Genomic DNA, 22,649 nt, shown 5'->3' on the forward strand with positions numbered 1-22,649 from the left:
TGAAAATGCAATGTGAAAAATGAAAAACTTATTCCCTCAGAGTCAAATCCCAGAGTGACAGCATGGCATATATAAATATACAGCTCTTGGTATCATAGCTCTAAAGAGCTATTTATTTATAAATAAAGCTTTTAAAAATTGATCATATTTTCTATTCTGGTTACAGGACTATTTTCTCTTTGTTTCCGATCGATCAATATTTAGAAGTAGCTGCCAACCCTTGGGCTTTAAGCATGTCTGTCCTAGTGTTAGTAATTTGGAAAACAATTCTGAAATGTACCAAGAAGACCCTTTCTTCAAAAGAAATCTGCTAAGAATTCTTTACAAGGCGAAGAAGCCCCCTTCACAATGTCAATGATGTTCCTAAACCATTTGCAATATTGTTTCCTTTTAGTTCGCAACCCTCATCCCATCACATGTGCTTAATGTGGCCCTTCTTTCTACTACTTTAGAGTTGGAGAGACGATTTCCTGCCTTGGAAAAATTGTTCATGTATGACCCCACATTTCTCCTTTGAGTTCAGAGTTCACCAGTAAAGATGGGATCTTCTAGAATCAGGGAGGACATATCTCACAAGCAAACATGTACTTAGAAAAACTGTAAAATTCAATGGATTTCTTTTAAAACAGATGATAAATGGTAAATTAGTCAAAAGTTGGCATTTGCAGAGTTTAAGATTACTACATGTATGTATAACACGTCAATTTCAAAATATCACCGTGTTATACAGCTATATATTCCAATTAGAGTGTTTCCTCATCTCTAATATGGGCCAATGTTATAACTGGGGGTATATCACAGTAAAATAATTTGTAGAAATAATTAATATTCTGCTATTAATTCAGACTAACTCTTATCGACTTCAAAACTTTTTTTTTTTAATTTAAGCATTTCTTTATCTCCTTAATGATTCTAGGAATATTCAAGTTTTCTTTATCTTTTGGAGTCATTTTTATTGATTTATAGGTATTTTTCAATTGCCTTTTTTTGTTTTGAAATTCTTACAACAAAGTTGTTAATAGTATTCCCATGTGATTTTTAAATTCAATTTACCTAATAGTGATGGCTCCCTGATTATTGTGAATTTGTATGGTTTTTTGGTATTGTTGTTTAGTCAAAACAGAGGTCTGTCTGTTGTGTAAGTCTTTTCATAGAACTGTTTTGGGGTTTTGTTTGGTTGTTTACTTAACTCTTGCCACGATTTCTTTTATCTATGTCATTATTTTCTGCTCTTATCATTATGTCCATTTTTTAAATGCTCTTGTATGATCTGTTGATCTTTCTATTCTTTAATATATTACTAAATATGCCATTGGTACAAAAAGGAACAAAATAATATAATAAATAGCCCTTTCGCACCATTGTTTTATTTAAGAAATAAAACATTACGAGGCAGGCCACAGTAACTTAGCAGACAGAGTTCTTGCCTGCCATGCCGGAGACCTGGGTTCATTTCCCTGGTGCCTGCCCATGTTAAAAAAAAAAGCTTACATTATAGTTAGAGCCTTCTATATAACACTGTCTGGTAGCATCTCATTTTGCCTCACCTCAAAATGACAACTCTCCTAATATTTTGCACAGATACTAGAATTTGGAGCATATAACTAGAAATGTGATGCAGGATTTTTACATAATCAACTTCATATTTCCAAAATTATACTAAAAGTTGTTGTACCAGCTATGTTGAAGCATTTCCAATGTGCTCTAGAGCTGATCAAAATTTGGGATTGCCAGATTCTTTCATTTTTGCCAGTCTTATAGTTGGGAAATATCTTGTGATGTAAATTCGCATTTCCCTCATTTTTTTGTGAGGTTGAGCAAACTTTTTCTTATTGATATACAATCTTCTTGTTCTAGGCTTTAATTTTTTGTTGCCTATGAGTATGGTGATTTTCTTCAGGGCTATGGCTGGCCGTTGCATTTTCTTATCAGTGTACTGGCACAAAGACATTTTAAATTATAATACAGTTGACTTTGTCAGTCTTTTCCTTTGTGGTTTGTACTTTCGCATCATTATGGAGGATCTAATCCTTCTTCCTAATACATATTCTTGAAGTTCCTTTAGTGATTATCGATTAGTGGGAAACTCTATTTTTCTATATCCCTTTCAAATTATGGCTCTTGTGTGCATATAATTCCAGGCTACAGTTATTTTCTCTTAGCACCTTGAGGAACTTCCTATTGTTTTCTGCTTTGCTGTTGTTGAGAAAGGTGCTAACTACTATTCTTTTCCAAAGCATTTTGTCTTTTCTCTTTGGTTGTTTTTAAGATATCTCTGACTTGGGTATACCACAGTTCCATTATGATGTGTCCAAGTATGAATTAATTTATTTCTGTGCCCTGTGGGGTGCTCATGGTCCCCTCTTCCACATGAAGACTCATGCCTTCATTTGTTTCTGGGAATTTCTCAGCTGTTCCCCCAAATATTGCCTCTCTTGCATTCTCTTTATTCTTTCCTTCAAGAATTCTTATTTTACATCATTTGGACTTTTCATCTCTCTTACTTGCTTTTACATATTTTTCATATCTTTACCTCTCTATACTATATTTTTGGTGAATTCTTCAGATCCATATTCCAGTTCAATAATTCTCACTTCATTTGTGTCTAATCAGCTGCTGAACCCATTCATTGACTTTCTAACTTCCATGATCATATTGTTCATTTCAAGAAGTTCTGGTTGTGTTGTATTACTCTGTCTACATCTTCTTCATTCTTTGGTATTCTTTTGTATTATGGCTTGCATTATTTAATTTAATAATTATCTTAAACATTGATATATGGCCTTTTTCACACTATTCTGTTATTTTGAATTCTTAGGGTACTGGTTCTTTTATTAGTTGCTCCTTCTGACCTTCTGTCATAGTGTTTTATTTCTTCCCTCCTGTGGTTTTAACTTGTTGATTGACTTCATCTTGTGGTAGAGGAGTCACACTTGTCTGGATTGAATCTATCATTGCAAAGTGGTTTCCCTGCTTCAGATCAGGCTACTGGGATTTCAATGATTTGGGGACATTATCCTTCTAAAAGTAGTCTTCTGAGAAGGCAGTGCACATATACTTATTTAAGAGATGCAGTTTTTTCAAAATACTTTGAGTTTTTCTTTCAGGCATTATGTTTGGGATGACATGTAAATAGTCTAGTTTCTGACCAAGAAACTCACTGTTTTATTTTTTTCTCTTCAAATCAAATTGTGCTCTTCTAAAAATCAATTTTTCTCCATATATAAAGCGTTTTGCCTTCAGCAAAATATTCAAGTAAAGATATTATAGTCTCTGCATTTTCAAAGAGTAGTCCCAAAAGTGTTGTTAGCAAAGGTAGCTTTGTTAGAATAAGTATATAATCTCCCAAGGACACTACTGCAAAGAAGACCATTTTCATTCAGATGTTTAATTCCTGGAATCAGTCAGATTATCTCACTTCTTTTGAAACTCATGTAAGATCGCTCATTAAAAAGAGGAAACATAATAATCAGTATTATCTCCAAATAAACCACTCTAAAACATAATATTTCTGTTCAATCTTAACTCACTTAATAGAATATTAACTTTTCCTAAGAACATACATTAATCTAAAGCAAATCATGTCATTTAAGGATTATATTTTATAGATTGTTTACTAACTTTTGAAAGACTTTTGGGGGACTTGATCTCTGAGGGTTCCAAGCCGAGCCAATGTTGCAATTGGGGGCTTTGGACAAGCCACACTTTCTATGGCCCTATGTGGTCATTTCCATATGGAGAGGGTGTCAGGCATGGATGCAAGCTGTCCAACTGGAAATTTTAAAGGCTGATTGCCTGGCCATCTCTATCAGCCATTCTTCTCTCATACAATGACAAGGTGTCAGGGGTAAAAAAAAAAAAAAAAAGCCAAAAACCTGGAAACTTCCTTTATGACTTAGGAGAGGGCTGCTCACACCAAGACTTGGGTGATGTTTCTCATCTTTGACCGAAGAAGTTTTTTCACCACGTATAACAGCTTTAAAACGTTTCAAGTGTAGGTTATCCTTATAAACATAATGGGAAAAAATCCACAGAAAGGCCAGCTTTGTTTAACTCCCATCACTCGCTCTCATCCCCACCCTTCAAGAGAACTTCCTTTCAGTACAAACTCCTTGGACTGCAAGACCCTCCTCAGTAATTTAAGCTTCGTTCCTCATTCCAAATGATGCCTCCAGACTAATCTCATCTGTTGGACTTCTCATCTGCTAGACTTTTTTTTTTTTTTTAACACATGGGCAAGCACCAGGAATTGAACCCGGGTCCTCTGGCATGGCAGGCAAGCAGTCTTGCCTGCTGAGCCACCGTGGCCCACCCTCATCTGCTAGACTTCTTAACGTCATCATTTCTTTTGTCCCTTCCTGATTTTACCCCTCCTGTTTTCTGTGTTTTAATGCCAGGAATTAAAACAGACAGGTGTGAAGTCTTCCCATTGGCGGTCAGGGTAGGTGGGGTGGAAATGGACAGGGAAGAGAGGGAGGGAGCCCAGGAGTGAGGAGATTCTGATGGTAGAAGAAGTTTAAAGAAAGAGTGTTAGGAAGGGACTGCGTTGGCAGTTGCTCCGGTAGGAAACTGAACTGGAAAGGATGAGCCATGAGAGCAGCCTTGTTCCTTCTCTCTTCAACAGCAGCTAAGGAGAGTAATTCCTGTCATGCCTGCTTCATTCATCTTACAGCAGCTAATTCTGACAATATGACAAATTCTTGTGACCTGAACAAGAGTTAGAATTTGATCAACACACACAGCCAAACGCACACTCTTAGTCCCCTAGAGGGAAGAGAAGTAGGTTTCCCAGCAAAGCATCCAGGCGCCCCTAGCCTCCAAGCCCACAGCTGGAATTAAAACCCCAGCCAGTGAGCTTAAAGGCTGCCAGCAGGGATACGGAGCACAAGTCTCTCTCCATGGTGCTGATGGGCCTGCACTCCCTGTGCTTTCCACATAGGCCAGCGTCCTTCCCCCTTCAACACTCCCCATATTGACTGGTATTAGCTGCCAAGAAGTAATGAGAAAGGAAACTGACAACAGAAATGAAAAAATGGCTGATCATTGCCAGAGAAGTGGTAATAATTGTTAAAGCTGGCCTTGGAACTCGAGCGGCCACCAACTCTGACCGGGCAGCAGGAATCCCAGAGGTTGTTTTCCCCAGCGATGCAGTCAAAGCAGTTCCAGGGAAATTCAGGACCCGGGACTCTCTCCAGCTGGGTGCTGGACCCAGAAAGAGAGGAGGAAAAGAAAACACTGGTGGCAGAGCTGGGGCTTTGTCTGAGTGGAGGGGTTTCCCTGACAAATCACCTGGGAAACAGGAGGAGGAATCCCCACAGAGAAAAGGCTACTTCAAGTGGCTCCATCAATGGAATGTGACATTCTGGCTTCCCTCATTGCTGCCCTCTGTTCCCAGGGTGCTTGTTCAAAGCCAAGGGCTCACACTTCAGGACTTACCTGGGACTATTTCAACTTCTTAACACATGGACACCAGTATGTATCAGATTCCTTGTTCCTGGGTTATAGTTAAGGATCAAAAAAAAAAAAAAAAAAAATAGAACCTAACATAACAATTGTGAATGCATTTGCCTCTTGAAAGCAGATAGGACCTGATTTGGCTCCATCTCTCCCTCTCCCTCCTTCTCTCACTCCCTCCCTTCTCTTTTATCCCACATCCACTCAAATGCAATGATTTGACTATTTTCAATAACAATTTACAACTATACTATGTCAAGCATCTCTTCCCCATAAAGTTGTAGCTCCATGAAAGAGTCGTGGTGTAATTCCATAATTTTCACTATTTTCAGTAACTAAAATTACTCATTCTAGTAATTAAGAACTACCCATTAAAACTTTTCAGCCACAAACTCAGTTCAGTGCTCTTATCCCTCTCTTCTGATAGGTAAAACCCTCCCTTAATCTGGCTCCAAGACCCTGCCTTTCCCCCTTTTCCTAGCTCTTCTTGTGTTTGGGGGAGGGCAGAGGACCTGAAGAAGTACAGATCTCCTTGCTGGTGAGGCTGCTGGAGGAGGTGGGTGGGGCCCTGGGTTGCCTCTGTTGCAGGCTGACCCCTCTGAGGATGGGGTACAACACGGGAGGCCTTCTTTCAGCCCACCTGGCTCCTGTGCCCCTCTGTGACTGAGAGATGCCATCCTCTCTTCCTGGCTGGGCAGGGCCTCCCATTGCTTTGCCCAGAAGTTGCCTCTGGCCCGATACCCAGGGTCTGATTCCCTCCAACATCTGTGCTTCTTATTCAGTGAGTCCACAGGAGAGGGCCCAAATGCCACGGAAACCTAAGCTGGGCTCCTGTCTTCTTTACAGGCACATGCTAACGCATAATTCATTCAAGCCCTCCAGGCAAAAACTATTCCAGAGACACCAGTCTGTTTAACTATACCCTCTAGGGGAGGGGACACCTGTCAAGCATATCTCTTTGTCTGGTTCCAGGGAAGTGAAAGCATCTTTCTCCATTAACAATTTGGGGGTGGTGGTGTGGGGCATGGGCTCTCCCTAGGAGCACTCACAAGGCCAGTGACTAGCTTTCTCCCTTGTCCCCTTATGTGGACTGGGGCAGAGATGGGGGAGGTTGTGTGTGTGTTCATTCCCCAGCCCTTTTCCTGGTACAGAGGCAGTAAGAACCAAAGGCAACAGGAGGAGTACTGCCATACATAGCTTGTTATAAACTGCACTTAGTGCCAAATTGCAGAACTTTGACCTGGTTCCCCCAGGCTTGTTCCATCTCTAGACAGACATGGGAATTAAAAAATTAGGTGACATACTGATTTTCTATCTTGACAATATTCTTAACGCTTAGATCCTATATATACATTCAAAAATTTCTGAAATTCACTTGTAGTATCCCAAGATAATTGGAGAAAATTGTTTCATTTCATTTTGAAGATCCTCTGTTCAGCCAGCATGGCTGCTGTGATGGTTTGAAGTTGTCTGTACCTCAGAAAAGCATCGAATTCATTCCTGTGGGTGTGAACCTATTGTAAGTAGAGCCTTTTGATGAGGTTACTTTAGTTAAGATGTGGCGCACCCCAATTGGAATGGATCTTAATCCTATTACTGGAATCTCTTATAAGCCAAATGAAATTCAGACAGAAAGAGAGAGAAAGCCAGCAGGAGCAAGAAGCTGAAATTCAAAAGAAACTGGAAGAGAACAGTGAGGCCAGGAGAGCCCGCCAAGTGCACTGCCATGCGACAGGAAGCCAAGGACCAAAGATCACTGGCAGCCAGCCTCAGAATAACCAGTCTTCAAGAAAAAAGCATCACTTTGATGATGCCTTGATTTGGACTCTCTTTTAGCCCCAAAACCATGAGCAAAAGAGTTCCCGTTAGCTTAGCCAGCCCATTTCATGGTATTTGCTTGAGCAGCAGAGGAAACTAAAACAGCTGCCATCTAGCTAAACTAAATTTCTGCACTGGAATTTTGCTGTTTTTCCCTTTCTGCTTTTGAGAGACCCCATAAGTACAGAATACTTGTTAGCTGTGTCTGTGTGTGGCAGGGGTAATATATACTTTGTTCAGGTATCAGGAGGGTCCCAAGTTATGATATTAGATAGCTATATCACTTTTTGGATTACATTATTGCTAGAAATAAGTCAGCTAAGTAATAGCAAAGGGCAAAAATTTAGCTATTTAAAAACAAGCACTATCCTAGTTGTGTATAAAATCTATACATCTTCTCTTTCTCCAAAGCAATACTGGTTTTGGTCTATGAGTCCTAGAAAATCCATGTTCTTCAATCCTGATTCAAAATTGCTGGGTGGGATCTTTTTTATTAAGTTGTTTCCATGGGGATGTGACCCACCCAGTTAGGGGTAGGACCTTTTGATTAGGTGGTTTCCCTGGAGATATATCTACACCCTTTCAAGGTGGGTCTTAAGCCACCTACTGGATTCCTTTAAGAGGGAACCAGCCATTTTGGAAAAAAGTTTCAGAGCTGAAAAATACAGCGATGTCTAGAGACACAGAAGGAAAATGCCCCAGGGGAAGCCATTTGAAATCAAAGCCAGGAGAGAAAGCTGGTAGACATCACCATGTGCCTTCCCGGGTGACAGAGAAACCCCGAACATCATTGGACCTTTCTTGAGTAAAGGTATCTTTCTCTGGATGCCTTAGTTTCAAGATTTTTATGGTCTTATGACTGTAAACTTGTAACTTAATAAATTTCCTTTAAAAAAGCCAATCTCTTTCTGGTATATTGCTTTGGGCAGCCTTAACAAATCAAAACACTTCCTGTGATCTTTCTTTCTGATGTGAAAGTAATTTCTTCAAAGTCCCAACTGGTATTTCTTGCTTTCCTCATACGTGCTGAAAGGTTTCTTTTCCCCTTAATGTTTTAGCAAATACACTAAAAGTGATTGTAACTAAATAATAAACTTGATGAATATGTCTTTATTTTGAATAATAGTGTTTCAAAGGAGTTTTGTGAATTTTCCTCCCCACCCGTCTTTGTTCATTTCTAATTCTCATGTAACTGTATGGTTAAAAAGAAGTTCATATATACTTTCATAGACTAGCCTCATTTTCTGAATAAGATATTTGGTTTTTGTTTAATAAATTTACTGTGCTGAGGACCAAAACAAAGAAAAATACTAAGTCCTTTCATGACAGTGTTAAAAGGAAAATACACTTGCTTTTGAACCATTTAACCTTCTATTTTAGGGAGAAGGGATAAGAATATTGGCATTGAAACTGACAGATAACCCCAAAACACTCGGTAGATTGGTATTACCCTTTTGACTTTCTCTTCTATAAAACCACATTATAAAAATATCTAACTAAAATGATATTTAAAATAGCCTGCATGTGGTGTATCACTGACTTGCTTCTCATTCAGAAAGATAAAGCAAGAAAAGACAAAAATTCTTTTATTTGTCCATCAAAGTCTATATTTATGAACACCTACTATGTGTCAGGCATTATGGGAGGAGCGGGGGAGTCAGCAGGGAGAAAAACAAATTCCACCACCACCTACATGGACTTCATAGTCTAGAGGGGAAGATGGATATTAAAAATAATCACACAGGTAAATTTTATACAGTTTAAAAAATGTAAAGTGGTTTGGAGAAACAGCCCAGGATACAAAAACAGAATATAAAAGGGAGCTATCTAGCTTAGACTAAGAGTTTAGGGAACACCCTGCAAGAGAGACACCAAAGTGGAAACCCAAAGAATGGAGTTATGAGTCCTACTAACGAGGGGAGCCATACACCAGCTAAAATTTTAAAAGTCTTGAAAATCATATGCCTACAATCATATAACAGATTCCCCATTTTCTACAACTAAAAGGAGTGGGTCTTCCTGCTCCCTTTCCAACACTCTTCAGATTGTCTTTCTGTGACTTTGCTCCCTTTTTTATTCTTTGAAGAAAAGCAAAAAAGAACATAGTGTAATTTACCCCAGGCCGGCACTGCATCCACCCAGAAATGACCCGTATAACTGAACCCCACAGAAGTAGTTCTAGGAAAGAGATGACTTCAAGAATTGTGGAATGTGGAGGAAGTGATGCCCTACAACGTACCAGGGACACCTCCTTCGGCCTGCGTGTGATAGATAATGAGAGAGGGTCATGATTACTAACCTCAAGGTTTTACCCTCTGCTTCTACTTCTCATCCATCTTTTCATATGCCCTGGGGATGACATTCTCCATCCTGTACCTCAAGGGTCTTGAAGCAATAAAAATACAAATGTAAAAAATAATGTTATGCTTCCCAATTTCCTCTCTTTTCTAACATTTATTTTCAGATGTCTCCTGGTATTTCTTAGCCATAATTATCTATGCTGCTTTAGTTGGTGACTTTTCCAGCCTTGATACACATCATGTTATCAGAGAAACCTCCCTTCATATAGTGTTGTGGTATGGGGTCATGTACCCAAGAAAAACTTGTTTTTAATTTTAATCCATTCCTGTGGATGTGACTCCACTGTACATAGAATGCTTTGATGAGGTTACTTAATTTGAGGTGTGGCCCAAATGAATCAGGATGGTTTTAATCTTGTTGCTTGAGGCCTTATAGAGAAAGCCACAGAAAGAGAAGTCACAGGGAAAAAACAGAAGCCAGAAGTCAACAGAAGCTAAGAGAGGCCACCATGTGCATTACCATATGACAGAAAAACAAGGATCAAGAATGGCCAACAGCCAGCCCTAAAATGCCACAATATTTGTGGAGATAGCATCACCTTGCTGACACCTTGGTTTTAGACTTCTCCTAACCTCAGAATCATGAGCTAACAAATTCCTTCTTAAGCCAACCATTCATGGTATTTCTTTTAGCAGCTGAGAAGCTAAAACACATAGTAGCTGCTATTTGCATAGCACATTTTAGTTTCTAAAATGATCTCATATATATTATCTTTCTGACCATACCCAAATCAATTCTATAAAATATTAGGAGTTCCATTTTTCAGATAAAGAAACTGAGGTTTTGCTGGGTTAACTGACTTGTCCCAGGTTACACAATAGAGCCCAAACTGATTCTAAGGTATTGATTCCTCTGATTCCCAGATATGATTGTGAAACCTACATTTATATTCAAATGCATACACAATCCTTATTTAAGACTATGAATTCTATCTTACATGCAACGAGGCTGTTCATTATTGAGAAATCCATGTTGTACACTGAATCATCATCTGGAGAATAATCCATCTAATGAACATAGGTGAGAAATGAAGCCTACTTCCCATTGTTTAGACTCTCAAAATGTCAGATGCTCATTTTTCTAGTCTCCCATGCAGGGAGGACATAGCACTGCAACTCAGTCTTGGTCAATCAGATTAACTCTCCCAAGCCTTTAAATCAGGAGCACCAACACAAAGAAGCAAGAACACAGGTATTGGGGATTGGGAACTAAAGCTTGTCCCCCACAAACAACCAGTAGCTGATGGAGCTTGTAATGGGTGTGGTACTGGCTGTGCACCCTCTATGTGTTCCTGCCCATTTTATGAATATAATGTCCTAGACTTCCCCAAATTTCTATGAGTTATCTTTTCAATAACTAGCCTCTTTAAAAAAAAAATCAGTAGGAATCAGTTTCTTTGTTTGCAGCTAAGAATCTTGCCTGATACAATCCCTCATTTATCTATTTGGGGAATATGAGTATTTGGACACTGTACTCATTTAAGGCAAGGCTCACCTATATATGGCCAGCAAGTATTCAGACTGTGCCATGTGTCACAGCTAAAGGAAAACCTCACAGCATCCAAAAGGGCAATGCTTGTTGAAGAGTTAGGAATGCTAAATGATTTCCCAGCAATCTGAAAGATCCACAACTCTGCAATGTCATTTCTTTTGGAGCAGTCATTCAAAATTCCACTCAAACACACTCCCAGGGCACACGCAGGCCCAGTGTCAGACAGATCTGCAAGTAAACAGGATGGAGGGACCCAGCCATCTGTTATTAAAAGAGTCCAATACCAGTCAAGAAATTATCGGTTAAGTAACAGCCATCGGTCTAAGCTTTTATCTCTTCATTAATTTCACTTCTGATCCAGTCTTACTGTGCTTCTTTGATATATTTATTTCTAGTGCAAAAAAACAGTCTATTTATCACATTATTCAGAATTTAGGCAGGTGGCATGATGTCCATGTGGTCATCCATGTGAAAGATAATGCAATGCTTGATGTGCTCTCTCAATACAACAGCAGCACCAGAAACAGAAAGAGAGAAATTTTCACAGAAACAGGTTGTTCAGCCATAGCAAAGGTGCAGCAAGAGCTACCGAGCACTGTTAGGTACTGCAAGGCCTGTTCTTTTCTACTCTGCTTCTTTCTGAGCATGCTTGGCTAAGAAGTGCCACCCATCCATAAAAGTAAAAGCAAAAACAAAATAGCTCAACTCAACACCAGGGAGTAGGTTCATTTCACGATGTCTTCCTGGGATTGTGGTAGCCAAATGCTTCCAGAGTAACAGAAGGATAAAGCTTTTGTGACTGTGAAAGGTGATTTGCCCAGATTCCAGGGATCCAGTTGGTGAAGTAGGAGGAGCAGTGAGTCACTCAGTTCTTTTTTAACTTTGACTTTTCACATCCTCTCTGCAAACACTAATGAACTGAATATCATAACAGTCTGCTGAGCTATGATGTTAGTGCATTATTAAATTCAAATTTGAGGAAAGGTTTTTGACACTAATCACTACTTTTTATCCCACCTGAGTCTTGTCATATTTCTAAGACAAATCCAGAGTACTTACTAAATAACTGGCCCAACTATCTACTCCCATTCACAGAGAAGCTCAACTGCCCACTGGGGAAAGCTTTAGTGGAAGTCTATCCTTTTCACCTTTCTGCAGAATGCACTGCCTCTCAAAAAACAATCTTTTTCAGCTCATTAACATGGCAAAGACAGATAGCTAGAGCGACCTGAAAGCTGTAAATGAGCTTTTTTACCTCTCTAATAGTTTTTACTAGCCATAGATTATGTCTCCAGTCCTGAAGCTGTTTACTGCACTCGTCATCAATTCCATTAAAGCACCATTCATCTCCCAAACCATGAGAGATGGCAGAGTAACTCAATGAGGCTCCCATGGAATTACAGATGGGGCACTTGCTTGGGTTTGGTCTGAACCAGGACAAAGCAAAAGCCATGGTCTGAAAGAGAATATTATCTTAGGTTTTCAAAAAGTAAGAACCTTTGGCCCTATTAATACCTATAATGACACCCAGTGAAGAATACACAACAGACAATCCGACTCTAAATAAATGGTAAGGTTGGAAATAAGAGACAGGTTCGAAAAGGGTAGGGGACAAATTATATGCTAAAGATTGGAAAATCTTCAGGAAAAAGAAGATATTCATCTACCCTGGTACACATTCAATTCTTTCTGACATATGGGACATGAGCATCAATCTGGAAATCCAAGGCTCCCACAGTGGGGAACAGTCATGTGAAGACATATATGGTTTTAGGAACTAAGTAGTCTTCCCTGGGCTGGACATGCTGCCTTCTAAGTGATTTAGAAGTGGCTTTAGCCATGTCTTAGAAGCCACTCCAAGCTCTTTTCCACTGAAGAATCACATTAAGAAGGTACTTAGAATTACCTCATGACCACCTAAGCCAAGCAGTTTTCTATTTTTCTACCAGTAGTGGTTAAAGAATTGTGCAGATACAGCTAATGAATTCAGAGGAATTTAAAGCATTAAATTAAACCCCTAAAAAGAAAATAAACTCAATAGTAGTAGAAACTGAAAATATATTTTTGAAGAGTTTTAGCATTACTGGTAAGTGAACTTTTATCATGCAGTTAACTAATTTACATTTTAATATACAAGAGTTGATGCTTTTTATTTTGCTTCATTTAGGTTTTTTCTTTCCTTTTTTTCTTTTTTCATACTGTACTATTATTTTAAACATTACTTACCTTTGTTACAATTGATGAAAGATTATTAAAATAGTTCTATCTACCATCCATTATTTATATTAGATATATATTTTTCCCATATACCACTTCATTATTACCACCTTTCATTAGTATCATACATTGATTATAGCCCATGAAAGAACATTCTTATGCTTGTACTGTTAACTATAGTCCATCATCTGTAATAAGGTTCATTGTGCTATATAGTCCTATACTTTATCTTTTTATTTTTATTCTAGTAATAGATGCATCCCAAAGTTTCCTCTTTTAATCTCACCTAAATAGTTCAGTGCTGTTGATTATACTCACAATAAGGTGTTACCATCACAACTAACCATTTCCAAACCTTTACCATCAGCCTAAATAGAATTTCTGAGCAAGTTAAGCATCAATTCCCCATTTTCTAACCCTAATCTAACTCTTGATACCTTGTATTCTAGATTCTAACTCTACAAGCTTACTTATACTAATTGCCTCATAGGAGGGAGATCAATCAAAATTTACCCTTTTGTGTCTGGCTTATTTCACTCAACGTAATGTCCTCAAGGTTCACCCATGTTGTTGCATGCATCAGCATTTCATTACTTCTTACAGCTAAATAACATTCTATTGTATGCATAGACCACATTTTGTTTATCCATTCCTCGGTTGATGGACACTTGAGTTGCTTCCATCTTTTGGCAATTGTGAATAATGCCACTATGAAAATTGGGTGCAAATGTCTATCTGTGTCCCTGCTGTCAGTTCTTCTGAGTATATGCCTAGTAGTGGGATTAACAGATCATATGACAATTCTTTACTTAGCTTTCTGAAAAACTGCCAAACTGTCTTCCACAGTAGCTGCACAATTTGACATTCCCAACAGCAGTGAATGAGTGCTCCTATTTCTCCACATGCTCTCCAACATTTGTAGTTGTTTTTTTTTTTTTCTTAATAGTGGCCATTCTAGTAGGTGTGAGATGATATAGCTGATGATTTTGATTTGGATAGATAATTGTGGTTTTGATTTGCATTTCCCTAATAGCTAGCGATGTTAAGTGTCTTTTCGTGTGCTTTTAGCCATTGGTATTTCTTCTTCAGGAAAATGTCTGTTCAAGTTTTTGCTTATTTTTTAATTGGGCTGTCTGTATTTTTATTGTTGAGTTTTAAGATTTCTTTATATATTTTGGATATTAAATCTTCATTGAATATGTACTTTCCAAATATTTTCTCCCATTGAGTAAGTTGCCTTTTCACTTTCTTGACAAATTCCTTTGAAGCACAAAAGTTTCTAATTTTGACGGTGTTCCACTTTATTTTTTCTTTCCTTGCTTGGGCTTTGGGTGTAAAATCTAAAGAAACAAGTACCTTGACGATGTTTCCTTACATTTTCTTCTAGGAGTTTTATAGTCCTGGTTATTATATTTAGGTCTTTGATCTATTTTAATTTTTTATAAGGTATGAGATAGGGTACTGTTTCATTCTTTTGCGTATGGATAGCCAGATCTCCCAGTACCATTTATTAAAAGATATTATTTCCCAGTTGAGTGGACTTGGCCACAGATATGAGGGTCTATTTCTGAACTCTCAATTATATTCCATTCAGTCAATATATCTACTTTCATGCTAGTACCATGCTGTTTGATTGTAGCTTTATAGGCTTTAAAGTCAGGAAGTGTGAATCTTCCAACTTCATTCTCTTTGAATTTGCTTTTGGCTGTTTAGGGCCTCTTATCCTTCCAAACAAATCTGATAATTGGCTTGTCCATTTCTGTCCATTCAGGCTGTTGGAATTTTGATTGATATTGCATTGATTCAGTAAATTGATTCGAGTAGAACTGACATCTTGACAATATTTAGTCTTCCAATGCATGAACATGAAATGCCTTTCCATATATTTAGTTCGTGTTTAGTTATTTTAAGCGATGTTTTGTAGTTTCGGTGTGTAAGTTTGTTATATTTTTGGTTACATTTTTTCCTAGATATTTGATTCTTTTAGTTACTATTGTAAATGGAAATTTTCCTAGATTTCCACCTCAGGTTGCTCATTACTAGTATATAGAAACCTACTGATATTTGCATGTTGATCTTGTGTCTCACAACTTTGCTAAACTTGATTCTTAGCTCCAGTACCTTTGTCAGAGATTTTTTGGGATTTTACATATACAGGATCATGTCATTTGCAAATACTGGAATTTTTAGTACTTCTTTTCCAATTTGGATGCCTTTTATTTCTTTTTCTTGGCTACCTGCTCTAGCTAGAACTTCTAGCTAATGCTGAATAACAGTGGTGACAGCGGGAATCCTTGTCTTGTTCCACATCATAGAGGAAAAGCTTTCAGTCTTTTACCACTGAGTACAATATTTGCTGGGGTTTTTTCATATATGTCTTTTAAAAGTTTCCTTCTATTCCTATCTTTAAAAGTGTTTTATCAAGAAAGAAGCCTGGATTTTATCAAATGCCTTTTCTATAGATCATGTGTTTTTTTGCCTTTCATTTGTTAATATGGTATATTACATTAATTAATGTTTATGTTTTAAACAAGCCTTGCATACTTGGGATAAACCCACCTGATCACAGTGTATAATTCTTTTAATGTGCTGTTGGACCCTATTTGCAAGTATTTTGTTGAGCATTTTTGCATCTATATTCATTAGAGATATTGGTCTGTACTTTTCTTTTCTTGTAATATCTTTATCTGCTTTTCTTATAAGGGTGATGTTGTCCAAACAAAATTAGGGAGTGTTTCCTCCTCTTCAACGTTTTAAAAGAATGTGAGCAGGATTGATAATTTTTCTTGGAATGACTGGGAGAGCCATCTGTTCCTGGGCTTTTCTTTGTTGGGAGTTTTTTGATGACTGATACAATCTCTACTTTTAATTGGTCTGTTGAGGTCTTCTTTTACTTCTAGAATCAGTGTAGGTTGTTCATAGTTTCTAGGAATTTGTTAATTTCATCTAAGTTGTCTAATTTGTTGACATACAGTTGTTTACAATATCCTCTTATGACCATTGCTATGGTCAGCAGTAATATTCCCCTCTCATTTCTGATTTCATTTATTCCATATTGTCTCCTTTTTCTTTGTCAGTCTAGTTATGGTATGTCAATTTTACTGATCTTCTCAAAAAACTTTTGGTTTTGTTAATCTCTTTATTGTTTTTATTATCAATTTTATTTATTTATGCTCTAATCTTTGGCATTCCTTCCTTCTGCATACTTTGTGATTAGTTGGCTGTTCATACTCTTCCAGGTAGGCAGTTAGGTCATTTATTTTAGTTCTTCTTTTCTAATGTAGGTGTGTACTTTTATAAATGTCCCTTAAGCTGGTTGTTTAATAGTGAGTTGTTTAATTTCCAAATATTAGTGAATTTTCCAGTTATCTACCTGTTGTTGATTTCCAGCTTCATTCTCTTATGGTCTGAGAAAGTGCTTTGTATAGTATCAATCTTTATAAATTTATTGAAACTTGTTTCATGACCTAACGTGGTCTATCCTGGAGAATGATCCATGAGCACTTAAGAAAATGTATACAATGCTGTTTTGAGGTATAATGTTCTGCATTTATCTGTTAGGTCTAGTTCATTTATCATATTATTCAAATTCTCTGTTTCCTCTGTCCAGATGTTCTATCTATTGATAAGAGTGGTGTATTGAAAGTCTCCAACTATTATTGTGGAGATGTCTATTACTCCTTTTAGTTTTGCAAGTGTTTGTCTCGTATGTTTTGGGGCACCATGGTTAGGTGAATAAATATTTATGATTGTTATTTCTTCTTGGTGGGTTGCCACTTACATTAATATATAGTGTACTTCTTTGTCTCTCTTAACAGTTTTGTATTTAAAGTCTATTTTCTCCACATTAGTAGAGCTAACCCAGCTCATTTTTTTTTTTTTTACATGGGCAGGCACCGGGAATCAAACCCAGGTCCTCGGGCATGGCAGGCAAGCACTCTTACCTGCTGAGCCACCATGGCCCGTCCGCTCATTTTTTTTTTTTTTTGCATGTATATTTTTTCCCAACCTTTCACTTTCAACGTATTTGCGTCTTTGGGTAAAGGTGAATCTCTTGTAAGCAAGATATAATTGGATCATATTTTCTTATCCATTCTGTCAGTCTTTTGATTGGGGTGTTTAATCCATTAAAATTCTTACTGTTATTACTGTAAAGGCAGTATTTACTTAAACCATTTTACCCTTTGATTTTTAACTGTCATATCTTATTTTTGTCCCTCTTCTTACCCTTTTAGTTTTCCTTACTGATAATCTTCATTTCTAAACTCTACTCCAAGCCTCTCTTCTTCTATCTCTTCTCTTCAGCTTACAGGACTCCCTTTAGTATTTCTTGTAGGGCAGGTCTCTTGGTGATGAACTCTTTCAGTTTCTCTGTATCTGTGAATACTTTAAACTCTACCTCATTTTTGAAGGATGTTTTGCAGTATAAACAATTCTTGGCTGGCAGTTTTCCTCCTCAGTACCTTAAATATATCATAACCATGGCCTTTTTGCCTCATGATTTCTTATGAGAAACCAGCTCCTAATCTTATTGTGGTTTCCTTGTATGTGATAAATCACTTTTCTCTTGCCATTTTCAAGATTCTCTCTTTATCTTTGATGTTTGACATTCTGATTAGTATATGTCTCAGAGGAGGATTATTATGATTTATTTTGTTTAGAGTACATTGCGCTCCTTGAACTTGTATATTTAAGTCTTTCATGAGAGTTGGGAAATTTTAGGCCATTATTTAATAAAATATTCTTTCTGCCCCTTTTCCCTTCCCTTCTTCTAGGGTACCCATGATGCATATGTTTGAGTGCTTCATGCTGTAATTCAAATCTCTGATACCCTGATCAATTTTTTTCATTCCTTTTTCTATCTGTTTTCTGGCTGCAAGATTTTGATTATCTTGTCTTCTAGTTCATTGATTCCTTCTTCTGCCTGCTCAAATATACTGTAGTATGCCTCCAGTGTATTTTTAATATCTTCTTTTCTGTCTTTCATTCCCATAATTTGTTATGTTTCTTTTCATACTTTCAAATTATTCTTTATGCTCACCCAGTGTTTTCTTAATATATTTTTCTCTTTAGCCACATTTACCTTCACCTCCTTGAATTCATTTAGGAGGTTTTTCTAAACATTTTTGATTAGTTGTCCCAAATTCTGTGCCTCATCCAGTTTTAATCTGTTCCTTCGACTGGGCCACATTTTCTTGTTTCTAAGTGTAGGTTGTAATTTTTTGCTAATATCTAGGCATCTGATTATCTTGATGAGTTTACTCTGAAGATCAATTTCTCTCTATTACCTAGTGAGAAAACTACTATGCAGAATTTTATATTGTTGATTGGCTTTGCATTAAAGTCTTTTTGACACTTGGTTCAAATTACTTGAGACTTTTAGGATTTCCCATGTTTAACTGATGAGATTTTTTCACTCTTCTTCAACTGATTCCTGCCCTGAATATGCAGTACAATTTTGAAGATCATAATATTTATACAATTATTTCACTCCCAGGAGAAAGTTTCCTTTCCTCTGCTCCTTCTCCAGGAATCTTGATCTGGTCTGTTTGCTTTTATGTTATGCCTCTGTAATTTTTCTGTTTTAACCCTACTTTTACCGCCTCTAGCTGCTTTGGCCAGGGGGGCAAATTCTGAGAAGAGGGTCACCTCAAAGAGGGTTTTCCCAAGTCAGTATTTCCCAGCCAAAATAGGGCCAGGGTCCCATGAAGGGAGCCCAGACCAACTCCTGAAAGCCCTTGGGAGGGTGTGTGGAAAGATGCCAAAAAGCCTTTTTGATGGCTCCATGAAGCTGTGCTTTCCTGGCCTGCAAGAATGGTCTCCTTCAGCAAACTATTTCCTGCAGCCCTAAGGAGGCTCTACTATCTCTGCATCTGTCAGGGGTGGTTGAAATTATGGCTCTGCTAGACCAGGGTGGGTTAAAAAAGAAGCTCAGAACCAGGACCCAGCAATCCAAATTCACTAATCAAAAGCCATGAACAGTGCTCAGCCATGCCCATCCCTGTTCTTAGGGAAGATTATTTTTATGTTTTTTTGTTTTTGTTTTTGTCTGTAGCAGCAAGCCGGGGCTGGCTGTGAGAGTGGGTGATGGAGACATACCCACTTGCAGAGCAAGCTATTTGAAATACTTTACTGCAGTTTCTCAGCCCTTCCTCCCTCTCTTCCCTGGATGTTGAACACTGTTCTTCTGGCCTCTGGAGCCCCAAAACAGTTGTTTCAGATAGTTCTTGCTTGTTTTCTAGCTGTTTGGGAGGAAGGAGTGAGTCCCAGAATGCCGTACTCTAACATCTTCCCCAGAAGTCCTCTTTTCTTTTCTCTTGTAAGCCAGTGTGTCTCCATGCACCCAATTTTTATCTCTGCAAATTCCAATGTCAAATGCATGGCAGAGGGGTTCTGTTGTTTTCCCACATTAGATGGTCCCTTAAGAGTCTGCTATCACCAACTTGCAATGGCAGGTCACTTGGGGAACTACTCAACATGCGATGCAGTGACATTTCTAAAAGAGTGGAATAGAAGAAAGAACATGGCTTGATAGGAAAATTAAAAAAAAAAATTGCTGAAACAAGACATGTCTCTGGGTATTAAAAACCTAGTCTGAAAAAGAACCTTCCCTTTGCCCAGAGCTTCAAAGAACCCAAGACCTATCTATCTTTTTCCTGAAATCATAACTAGCTCAGGGAAGTTGTGAAATCCTCTGGAAAAGCCTAGGACAACAGCAGGCTCTGCTGCCAGTCCTAAGGAGGTGACACTGCTGTTGGTCCCCATGCCATGGTCTGCTAATGAGTGCTGGAAGATAAGAATGGAGATTAACTGTATCTGCACTAGCTACCTAAACTACACATGCCTGCCTGGTTTCTCTTTGAGGGGACTGTTCTCTTGGTTTCTATAGCTACTATCACTGCCCTGCACTCAGCTTGCTTCACATAAAGACTCTGGAAATGGTCCCAATGCTGTGTTCTTTGATTCTACACAGACCTTAAAAGGGTGTTCAAAAGCATCATTCTTATCACACAATTTATTTGCTCAAGTACCTTGTGACTCAACTGCAGCATAGATTTCACATTTCTCATCTAACATTCAGAGCCTAGCAAGAACTTCCACTACATGCAATACCCCACCTCTTAATCTCTCCACCTTCTTTCTTCTTGCTTCTTGGCACAGCCTCCTCTGACAAAGTAACTGGGACTACTGTCCATACTCTCCAGCTTGCTGCTTCTTATCTTCGCCTTAAAATATCTAGTTCTTCATGTGGAAACCTCTCCTAGTTTAAGTCCTGTCTTTCCCTCACTCTGTCCCTAGCCTTAGAAACCACAGTTTTCAGACTCATGGCAAAAATTACAGATGTGTTCAAGAAAGGCCTTTTCCAGGAGATGGCATGACTGGCTCATAAGCCTCATGGTGGGAAACACAGACCTTCTTTCATCCCAAGGAAGAAATTTTTCCCAATGCTTGATAGCTGAGAAAAATTTTTTCTATGTAGAAACCTGAGATATTTGACAGCAAATAATTTAGGTCACATTGAACCTGGAGTGAATGCATCTGAAATTATGTATGGATCAATTAAGAAGGAAACTTTCTTAATTAAAGCCCATTTCACTGAAATAAATCGCAAAATAATTATAATTATCAGAGATGATTTCACTGTGGGGTTTACTAATGGTGATATTTGGATTTTGTTAATTGTATAAGTCAACTTGGCTAGGCTATGATGTTCACTTGTTTGGTCAAAAACTAGCCTAATATTCCTGTGAAAGTATTCTATAGCTGTGATTATCATCTATAATCAATTGACTTTCAATAAAAAAAGATTACCCTGCATAATGTGGGTAGGCTTCATTCAATCTCTTGAAGGCCTTAAGAGCAAAAAAGTGAAGCTTCCCAGGGAAGAAGAAATTCTTCCTCGAGACTGAAACATCAGCTTTTGTCAGAAGTCCAGCCTGCTGGCTTGCCCTACAGATTTTGGACTTGCCACCCCTACAGTTAAAATAAATATCACAATTCCTTAAAATAAATACCTTTATATATATATCCTGTTGGTTCAGTTACTTTGAAGAGCCTTGACTGATACAGGATATATCTAGCCTTTTAAAGTTGAGCTCATAAAGCATGTTACCAAAAGTCTCACTTTTGTCACCAAATCCAGCTATCAGGGACACAGTACCAGAGCTAGTTTCATGGGGACATGACCTAAGCAGTCACACAGGCTTTCATGCTCAGGATGATCCTACGTTTGGTTTAATGCTGTCACCATCATGAAATTCTTAATTTTATCTCAGAACTTGTGTTTTGCAATAGAAGTCCAATGGGGCAACAGAGCATGCACACTGGTAAAGAAGATATCCTCCATATGTGTCCGCCACCATTTCTTACCCCATATTCATATAGCAATCATGATGCCCCATGAGCTCAGAATTCCAGTGGACCCACCATGCATGGGAGTCCAAACAGACTCAATGTGAAAACAAGGTTAAGTTACATCAGAGTAAGCTGGGTCATGAAAAAGCCATGCTTTCTGTTTGAATCAGAACTCGCTCCAAATGCAGAAAGAAGGAATTCTAAGAAACATAAATAATCAAGGAAGTTTATCATATCTTTTCTTGTTCATGTTATTTCCCTGTATTAGCCAAACATTTATGCTAAAAATGATGACAAAAGTAAAGAGAAACATAGGTTAACCCACTGTTTTAATTTCCTTGGCTTCCTAGCAAATATCACGCAATGGGTTGGCTTAAACAAAGAGAATTTATTGACTCTGGGTTTTGAGGCCTGGAGAAATCCAAATTAAGGTATCATCAAGGCAAGACTTCTTTACTGAAGAATAGTGACTTGGGGCTAGCTACAAGTGATCCTTGGTTCTGGGTTCCTCTGTCACATGGCAATTTACATGGCAGTCTCTCCTGGTCTGTCTCTTCTCTTTCAGTTTCCATTGATATTCAGCTTCTGGCTGCTTCCTCTGTGCTGTTCTCTCTGTCTAAATTTCATCCCTATTCATAAAGGACTCCAGTAATAGAATTAAAACCCATCCTGATTGAGGTGGTCTGCACCTCAACTGAAGTAACCTCATGAAAAGGTCCTACTTACAATGAGTTTACACCCACAGGAATAGATTAAGTTCAATAACATGTTTTCTGGGGTAAATAGTTCCAAATTACCACACCCACAGTCCCTTTCCTTTCAGATCTTTGTCACTTGTCAATATGCTGAAGATGGTGTTGGTAGAACATGCATGCATCAAGTAGTTAAGTTTGTTTTCTGCAACATTTCCACTGTTTTAGTAAAAGGGAAATACATACGCATGTTTGAGCTAT

General features: G+C 38.1%; 1 protein-coding gene across 2 annotated transcripts in view; it reads right to left on the reverse strand.

Moving 5' to 3' along the window:
• Positions 1-22,649, reverse strand: part of PTPRN2 (protein tyrosine phosphatase receptor type N2) — a 1,272,212-nt gene that overhangs the window by 892,281 nt on the left and 357,282 nt on the right. The window contains exon 1 of one of the 2 annotated variants that reach the window (XM_077151568.1): positions 5,437-5,494. The exons of the other annotated variant lie outside the window; for it this stretch is intronic. The gene's annotated coding sequence lies outside the window, so the exon portion shown is untranslated. Of the gene's footprint in view, positions 1-5,436; positions 5,495-22,649 lie in introns of those variants that run through there. 2 annotated transcript variants of the gene reach the window in all.

This window comes from Tamandua tetradactyla, chromosome 1 (genome assembly GCF_023851605.1).
Source record: "Tamandua tetradactyla isolate mTamTet1 chromosome 1, mTamTet1.pri, whole genome shotgun sequence".
NCBI classification, from domain to species: Eukaryota; Metazoa; Chordata; class Mammalia; order Pilosa; family Myrmecophagidae; genus Tamandua; species Tamandua tetradactyla.